This window comes from Macaca fascicularis, chromosome 4 (genome assembly GCF_037993035.2).
Source record: "Macaca fascicularis isolate 582-1 chromosome 4, T2T-MFA8v1.1".
Classification (NCBI taxonomy): Eukaryota; Metazoa; Chordata; class Mammalia; order Primates; family Cercopithecidae; genus Macaca; species Macaca fascicularis.
The window spans coordinates 116,556,284-116,566,712 of record NC_088378.1 but is presented as its reverse complement, the minus strand read 5'-3'; positions in this window follow the sequence as shown (position 1 = coordinate 116,566,712).

Genomic DNA, 10,429 nt, shown 5'->3' with positions numbered 1-10,429 from the left:
ACTTGATGAGTTTGGAGATAAGTAAACACCCAGGAAGTTGTCACCACAGTCAAATCCATAAACACATTCATTACCTCCAAAAGATTCCTCCTACCCTTCTTCTTCTTATTATTATTATTATTATAACTGGTATGATAAGAACACTTAACATAAGATCTACACTGTTTGCAATATTTAAGTATACAATACAGCATTGTTAACTGTAAGCACTGTGCCATACAGAAGAACTCTGGCACCTACTCATCTTGTATAACTGAGACTTTTTACCCTTTGGTTACACCTCCCCATTTCCACCTCCCCCAGCCCTGGAAACCTCTGCTCTACTCTCTGCTTCTGTGAGTTTGACTTTTTCAGATTTCTTGTGTAAGTGGGATAGGAATATTTGTCTTTTTAATGTCTGGCTTATTTCCTTAAGCATAATGTCCTCTGGTTCATCCACATCATTACAAATGTCAGGATTTCCTTTTTAAAGGCTCAATAATATTCCATTTTATGTATTTATCATATTTTCTTTATTCATTTTTCTGTTGATGGAAATGTAGGTTGCTTCCATGCCTTTGATATTATAAACAATGTTTCAATAAACATGAGTGCAGATGATGCTTTTGAAATCCTGCTTTCAATTCCTTTGGCCCTGTACGCTTTCCTTAGAGGATATTGCCGGTTTGTTTCTAGACAGCTACAATAAAGAGAATATCACAATAAAGTGAGTCACACAAATGTTTTGGTTTTCCTGTGCATGTGGAAGTTATGTTTATACCATACTGTAATATATTTAGTGAGCAATAGCTTTATATCTAAAAATTAAATACCCTAATTAAAAACATTTTATTACTAAAACAATGCTAACAATCATCTGAATCTTTACTGAGTCATAATCTTTTTTTGTGGACCACTGGGTCTTGCCTCAATGTTCATGGCTGATGACTTATCAGGGTAATGGTTGTTGAAGTTTGGGGTGGCTGTGGGAATTTCTTAAAATAAGACAACAACAAAGCTAGCCACATCAATTGATACTTCCTCTAACAAAAAATTTATCTGTGTCATGCAATGCTGACTGATACTAGTTTACCTACAATAGAACATCTTTCAAAATTGAAGTTAATCTTCTTAAGTCTGCCACTACTTAATCAACCAAGTTTGTGTAATAATTTAAATCCCTTCTTGTCATTTCAACAGTGTTCACAGCATCTTTCCTAAGGGTAGATTCCATCTTAAGAAACCACTTTATTTGCTTATCAAGAGAAGCAGCTCATCCCATAAAGATTTGTCATGAGATTGTAGTAATTCAGTCACATCCTCAGTCTCTACTTCTAATTCTATTTCTTTTGCTATTTCTACCACATCTGCAGTGATTTCTTCCACTGAAATCTTGAGCTTCTCAAAGTCCTCCATGAGGGCTGGAATCAGCTTCTTCCAACTCCTGTTAATGTTGATATTTTGGTTTCCACCCATGAATCACAAATGTTCTTAATGGCACCTAGAATAGTGGATTCTTTCCAGAAAGCTTTCAATTTACTTCCCCTAGATCCATCAGGGAAATCATTATCGATGGGGGCTGTAGTCTTACAAAATTTATTTCTTAAAAAATAAAACTTGAAAATCAAAATGGCTTTTTGATCCGTGGACTACAAAGTTACGTTCTGTTAGCAGGCATGAAAACTACATTAATCTCCCTGTAGATCTCTGTCTGTCAGACCACTTGGGTAACCACTGCATTATCAATGAGCAGTACTATTTTAAAAGGAATCTTTTTATTCTAAGCAGTAGGTCTCAACAGTGGGCTTAAATTATTTAGTAAACAATGCTGTAAACAGATGTGCTGCCATCCAGGCTTTGTTGTTCCATTTTATATAGACCACAAGCAGAGTAGACTTAGCTTGATTCTTAGGGGTATGCCTGCATAACCAAGTTCTACTTTTACTTATTTGAAGAATCTTCATACTGCTTTCCATAGTGATCACATCAATTTACATTCTCCCCAACAGTGTACAAGGCTTTCCTTTTCTCTACATCCTTGCTAACACTTGTTATCTTTTGTGTTTCTTTAATAGTAGCCATCCTAACAGGTGTGAGGTAAAACTTCATTGTGGTTTTGATTTGCATTCCCTAGATAATTAGAAGTGTTGAGCAACTTTTCATATACCTTTTGGCCATCCATATGTTTTCTTGAAAAATTATATATTCAGGTCTTTTGTCCATTTTTTAATTGGTATATTTTTATTTGTTTGTTTGTATTTTGCTATAGAGTTTTAGCAGTTCCTTATATATTTTAGATATTGAGTATTTATCTGATATATGGTGTCTTAATATGTTTGGGCTGCTTTAACAAAATACTATAGCCTAGGTAGCTTATAAAAAACAGAAATTTATTCCCCAAAGATTTGGAGGTTAGAAGTTTGAGATTAGGATGCCAACATGGTAGGTTTGGTGACAGCCCTCTTTTGGGGTGGTATCCTCATATGGTAGAAAGCGGGCAAGAGAGCTCTCTGGAGTCCCTTTTAAAAGTAAAATAATCCCATTCACAAGGGCAAAGCTTCCCAAAGGCCTCATCTTCTAGTATCTTCACATGGGCAATTAGCGGTTCAACATATGAATTTTGAGAGGACACAGATATTTGCATATGGTTACCAAGTATTTTATTATATTACATAGGTTACATTTTCATTCTGTTGATTGTTTTCTTTGTTGTGCAAAAAATACCAGTTGTCTATTTTTGCTTTTGTTACTTGTGTTTTTAATGTCATATCCAACAAACCATTGCCAGAGCCAATGTTAAAGTTTTTTCCTGTGTGTGTGTGTGTGTGTTTCTTTTTCTAGGAGCTTATGGTCATCTTTTAAGTTTAAATCTAATTCACTGTGAGTTGATATTTCTGTGTGGTGCAACATGAGGGTCCAATTTTATTTTATTTTTTTGCATATGGATATCTAGTTTTCATAGCACTGCTTGTTACCCTCAGCAAAGAACAGTTGTCTATAAATTCATGAGTTTATGTCTAGACTCTCTGTTCTGTTCCATTGGTCAACATGTAGTCATATATCACTTAACTAGAGGGAAGGGATACATTCTGAGAAATGCATTATTACATGATTTCATCATTGTGCACACAGTATAGAGTATAGCTACAGAAACCTAGATGGTATAGCTTACTACACATCTAGGCTATATGGTATAATTTTTTGTTCGTAGTTTACAAACATGTACAGCATATTACTGGATACTGAATATTATAGGCAATTGTGTAACACAACAGTAATCATTTGTGTATCTACATATATCTAAACATATTTTAAACAATAAAAATATGGCATCAAAATCTTATGGAATCATCATCATTTATGCAGTCAGTCATTGACAAAAACATGATTATACAGTTTATCACTATATCTGTTTTTATGATAATACCATGCTGTTTTGATTATTGTAGTTTGTAATATATTTTGTAATGAGAAAGTGTGATATCTCTAGCTGTGTTTTTATGATTCAAATTTGCTTTGGTCATTTGAGATCCATACTGGTGGAGTTTAGTTATTCAAAACTAGGGAAAACAGACAAACATATAAAAACTAACACCAAGTTAGCAGAAGAAAGACAATAAAAAAAAAGTTAGAGCAAAAATAAATAATATATAGAACAAAAAAAATCAGAAAAAATGGACAAAACTAAAATCTATGTTTTTGAAAAGACAAACAAAATTAAGAAACCCTTACCTTGACTAAAAAAAGAGACTTAAATAATATTAGAAGTGAGACAGGAGACATTACAACTGATGCAAAAAAAAAAAAAAAATCTCTGAATATTTTCTCCTAAGATCAGAAAAAGACAAGGAGGTCTACTAATTCTATTAAACATTGGAAATATAGTTCTAGTCAATTAATCATAAAAAAAGGCATTTAGATTAGAAAGGAAGTAAAATTATCTCTGGCAGATGACATAATCTTATATATGGAGAACCCCTGGAGATTACACACACACTCACAACTTCCAGAGTTAATAAATGGATTCTTCAAAGTTGCAGGATACAATATCAATTCTCAAAAAACACTTGTATTTCTACACACTAGTAAAGAACTCTGAAAATGAAAAATAACAAAACAATTCCACTTATGGGATCATTAGAAAGCATGAAAAGCTTAGGAAGGAATTTATCAAGAATGTACAAGTTTTATGTACTGAAAAATAAAAAATGTCATTAAAAATAATTAAAGAGAATCTACACACATTGCAGTTTTCTGACTCCAGGCCCTGGCTCTTGGGTGGCATCTCTGGATCTACTCAGGACCAGGGAGAACTTGTTGCCCTGAAAGGAAGGACACAAGTCTGACTGGCTTTACCACCTACTGATTTTAGAGGCCTAGAGCCTTCAGGAACACAGGTGGTAGCCAGATAGTAGTTACCGTGGGCATTAGGCATGACCCAGTGCTATGTTGGTTTCTGGTTTGACCCAGCACAGTCCAAGGGTGGTAACCACATGGATGCTTTTGTCACCCCTCCTTAAGTTCTAGGCAGCCAACAAAGAGAGAGATACTTTGTTTGGGAGAAAGTAAGGGAAGAGAATAAAAGTCTCTGCTGATAATACAAGGAATTCTTCCAGATCTTATCCAAGACGTCTATGAGTCTGCAATAGCCAAAGCATTATTGGTCTTTGGGTGTCCTCAGTGCAGATATGGCTGCAATGATCAAAAACTTATAACACTCAAGTCCCATTTGAGACCTGAAAAGCTTTCCCAAGAAAGACAGGCACAAACAAGTTTGGACTTTGAGGACTACAATAAATACCTAACTCCTCAATGCCCAGAAACTGATGAACACCCACAAGCATCAAGACCATCCAGGAGGTGGCTGGCAAGATGGCTGAATATGAACAGCTCCAGTCTGCAGCTCCCAGCAAGATCAATGCAGAAGGCAATGGTTCCTGCATTTCCAACTGAGGTACCCAGCTCCTCTCATTGGGACTGGTTAGATAGTGAGTGCAGCCCACAGAGGGTGAGCTGAGACAGGGTGGGGTGTCACCTCACCTAGGAAGCACAAGGGGATGGGGAACTCCCTCCCCTAGGCAACGGAAACCATGAGAGACTGATGAATTGACATGCTTTTCCCAAGGTCTTCACAACCTGCAGACCAGGAGATTCCCTTGGGTGCCTACACCACCAGGGCCTTGAGTTTCAATCACAAAACTGGGTGTTCCTTTGGGCAGACACTGAGCTAGCTGCAGGAGTTGTTTTTCACACCCCAGTATTGCCTGGAATGCCAGTGAGACAGAACCATTTACTCACCTGGAAAGGTGGCTGAAGCCAGGGAGCCAAGTGGTCTAGCTCAGTGGATCCCACCCCCATGGAGGCCAGTAAGCTAAGATCCACTGGCTTGAAATTCTCACTGCCAGCACAGCAGTCTGAAGTCGAACTGGGACGCTTGAGCTTGGTGGGGAGAAGGCGTCCACCATTACTGAGGTTTGAGTAAGCAGTTTTCCCCTCACAGTGTAAACAAAGCCACTGGGAAGTGAAACTGGGTGGAACCCACCACAGTTCAGCAAAGCCACTGTAGCCAGAATGCCTCTCTAAATTCCTCCTGTCTGGGCAGGGCATCTCTGAAAGAAAGGCGGCAGTTGCAGTCAGCAGCTTATAGATCAAACACCCTTCTCCCTGGGACAGGGCACCTGGGGGAAGGGGCGGCTGTGGGCACCACTTCAGCAGACTTAAATGTTCCTGCCTGCCAGCTCTGAAGAGAGCAGCAGATCTCCCAGCAAGTGCTCAAGCTCTGCTAAGGGGCAGACTGCCTCCTCAGGTGGGTCTGTAACCCCTGTGTCTCCTGACTGGGAGACACCTCATAGCAAGGGTCGACAGACACCTCATACAGGAGAGCTCCGGCTGGCATCTGGTGCGTGTCCCTCTGGGAGGAAGCTTCCAGAGGAAGGAACAGGCAGCAATCTTTGCTGTTCTGCAGCCTCCACTGGTGATACCCAGGCAAACAGGGTCTGGAGTGGACCTTCAGCAAACTCCAGCAGACCTGCAGCAGAGGGGCCTGAGTGTTAGAAGGAAAATTAACAAACAAACAAAGGGTATAGCATCAACATCGAAAAAAAAAAAAAAAGCACATCCTGCAAAAACCCCATCTGAAGGTCACCAACGTCAAATAACAAAGGTAGATAAATCCACAAATATGGGGAAAAACCAGCACAAAAAGCTGAAAATTCCAAAAATCAGAATATCTCTTTTCCTCCAAAGGACCACAACTCCTCAAGTCAAGGGGACAAAACTGGACAGAGACTGAGTTTGATGAATTGACAGAAGTAGGCTTCAAAAGGTGGGTAATAAACTCCTCTGAGCTAAGGAAGCATGTTCTTACCCAATGCAAGGAAGCTAAGAACCTTGAAAAATGGTTAGAATAATTGCTAACTAGAATAACCAGTTTAGAGAAGAACATAAATGACATGATGGAGCTGAAACACACAGCATGAGAACTTTGTGAAGCATACACAAGTATCAATATCTGAATCGATCAAGTGAAAAAAAAGAATATCAGAGATTGAAGATCAACTTAATTAAATAAAGTGAGAAGACAAGATTTGAGAAAAAAGAATAGAAAGGAAAGAACAACGTCTCCAAGAAATATGGGACTATGTGAAAAGACTAAACCTACATTTGATTGGTGTACCTGAAAGTGATGGAGAGAATGGAACCGAGTTGGAAAACATTCTTCAGGATAGTATCCAGGATAACTTCCCCAACCTAGCAAGACAGGCCAACATTTAAATTCAGGAAATACAGAGAACACCACAAAGATATTTCTTGAGAAAAGCAACCCCAAGATACATAATTCTCAGATTCACCAAAGTTGAAATAAAGGAAAAAATGTTAAGGGCAGCCAGAGAGAAAGGTCGGGTTACCCACAAAGGGAAGCTCACCAGACTAACCATGGATCTCCCTGCAGAAACTGTACAAGCCAGAAGACAGTGGAGGCCAATATTCAAAATTCTTAAAGAAAAGAATTTTCAACCCAGAATTTCATATCTAGCCGAACTATGCTTCATAATGAAGGAGAAATAAAATCCTTTACAGACAAACAAATGCTGAGAGATTTTGTCACCACCAGGCCTGCCTTATAAGATCTCCTGAAGGAAGCACTAAATATGAAAAGGAAAAACTAGTACCAGCCACTGCAGAAACAATTCTAGAATAAGTGTGATGTGTTGCTGATTAGAATATATATGTATTCTATATATATAATTCTATATATATTCTATATAATTATTATATAATAAATTATATATAATTCTATATATATTCTAATATATATTTTTTCTAATATATACTAATATATATATTTTCTAATATATATATATTCTAATCAGCAACACATCACACTTATTCTAGAATTGCCCACATAATTGGAAATAAAACACTCCTCAGCAAACACAAAAGAATGAAAATCATAACAAACAGTCTCTCAGACCAGAGTGGAATTAAAATGGAACTCAGGATTAATGACAGGATCAAATTCACACATAACATATTAACCTTAAATGTAAGTTGGCTAAATGCCCCAATTAAGAGACACAGACTGGCAAATTTGATAAAGAGTCAAGACCCATCAGTGGGCTGTATTCAGGAGTCCAAATCACGTGTAAAGACACACAAAAGCTCAAAATAAAGGGATGGAGGAATAGTTGCTAAGCAAATGGAAAGCAAAATAAAGCAGGGGTTGGAATCCTAATCTCTGATAAAACAGACTTTAAACCAACAAAGATCAAAAGAGACAAAGAAGGGCCTTACATAATGCTAAAGGGATCAATGCAACAAGAAAAGCTAACTATCCCAAAGATATATGCACCTAATTCAGGAGCACACAAATTCATAAAGCAAGTTCTTGGAGACCTGCAGAGACTCAGACTCCCACATCATAATAGTGGGAGATTTTAACACCCCACTGTCAATCTTAGACAGATCAATGAGACAGAAAATTAGCAAGGATATTCAGGATGTGAACTCAGCTCTGGATCAAGCAGACCTAATAGACATCTATAGAACTCTCCACCCCAAATCAATAGAATCAATACATTCTTCTCAGCACCACGTTGCACTTATTCTAAAATTGATCACACAATTGGGAGTAAAAGACTCAGCAAATGTGAAAGAACTAAAATCATAACAAACAGTCTCTCAGACCACAGTGCAATCAAATTAGAATTCTGGAATAAGAAACTCACTCAAAACCACACAACTACATGGAAACTGAACAACCTGCTGCTGAATGACTAATGGGTAAATAATGAAATTAAGGCAGAAATAAATAAGTTATTTGAAACCAATAAGAACAAAGATACAATGTACCAGAATCTCTGGGACACAGCTAAAGCAGTGTTTAGAGGGAAATTCATAGCACTAAATGCCCACACAAGAAAGTGGGAAAGATCTAAAATCAACACCCTAGCATCACAATGAAAAAAACCAGAGAAGCAAATGCAAACAAATTCAAAAGCTAGCAGAAGACAAGAAATAACTAAGATGAGAGCAGAACTAAAGGAAACAGAGACACAAAAAACCCTTCAATAAATCAATGAATCCAAGAGCTGTTTTTTTTTTTAAAGATTAACAAAGTAGATAGATCACTAGCCAGAATAATAAAGAATAAAAGAGAGAAAAATCATATAGACACAATAAAAAATGATAAAGGGAGATCACCACTGATCCCACAGAAATACAAAGTACCATTGGAGAATACTATAAACACCTCTATGCAAATAAACTAGAAAACCTAGAAGAAATGGATAAATCCCTGGACACATACACCCTCCCAAGATTAAACCAGGAAGAAGTCGAATTCCTGAACAGATCCTGAAATTCCTGAACGAGTCCTGAAATGGAGGCAGTAATTAATAGCGTTCCAACAAAAAAAAGCCCAGGACCAGGTGGATTCACAGCCAAATTGTACCAGAGGTACAAAGAGGAGCTGGTGCCATTCCTTCTGAAACTATACCAAACAATAGAAAAAGAGAGACTCCTCCCTAACTCATTTTATGAGGCAGGTATTATCCTGATACCAAAACCTGGCAGAGACACACACACACAAAATAAAATTTCAGGCTAATATATCCCTGATTAACATCAATGCAGAAATCCTCAATAAAACACTGGCAAACCAAATCCAGCAGCATATTGAAAAGCTTATCCACCACAATCAAGTTGGCTTCCCACCTGGGGTGCAAGGCTGGTTCAACATACACAAATCAACAAACGTAATCCATCACATAAACAGAACCAATGACAAAAACCACATGATTATCTCAATAGATGCAGAAAAGGCCTTCGACAAAATTCACACCTCTTGATGTTAAAAACTCTCAATAAACTAGGTAATGATGAAATGTATTTAAAAGTAATAAGAGCTATTTATGACAAAGCCATACCCAATATCATACTGAATGAGCAAAAGCTGGAAAAATTCCCTTTGAAACCTGGCACAAGACAAGGATGCCCAGTCTCACCACTCCTATTCAACATAGTATTGGAACTTCTGGCCAGGGCAATCAGGCAAGAGAAAGAAATAAAGGGTATTCAGATAGGAAGAGAGGAAGTCAAATTGTCTCTGTTTGCAGATGACATGATTGTATATTTAGAAAACCCCATTGTCTCAGCGCAAAATATCCTTAAGCTGATAAGCAACTTTAGCAAGTCTCAGGATACAAAAAAAAGGTGCAAAAATCACAAGCATTCCTATACACTAGTAACAGACAAACAGAGCCAAATCATGAGTGAACTCCCATTCACAATGGCTACAAAGACAATAAAATACCTGGGTACAACTTACAAGGGATGTGAAGGACCTCTTCAAGGAGAACTACAAACCACTGCTCAAGAAAATAAGAGAGGATACAAACAAATGCAGAAACATTCCATCCTCATGGATAGGAAGAATCAATATCGTGACAATAGCCATACTGCCCAAAGTAATTTATAGATTCAGTGCTATGTTCATCAAGCTACCACTGAATTTCTTCACAGAATTAGCAAAAAACTACCTTAAATTTCTTATGGAACCAAAAAAGAGCCCATATAGCCAAAACAATCCAAAGTAAAAAGAGGCATCATGCTACCTGACTTCAAATTATACTACAAGGCTGCAGTAACCAAAACAGCATTGTATTGGTACCAAAACAGGTACATAGACCAATGGAACAGAACGGAGGCCTCAGAAATAACACCAGACATCTACAACTCTCTGATTTTTTACAAACCTGACAAGCCATGGAGAAAGGATTCCCTATTTAATAAATGGTGCTGGGAAAACTGGCTAGCCATATGCAGAAAACTGAAATGGGACTCCTCCCTTACACCTTATACAAAAATTAATTCAAGATAGATTGAAGACTTAAACATAAGACCTAACACCATAAGAACCATAGAAGAAAACCTAGGCAATACCATTCAG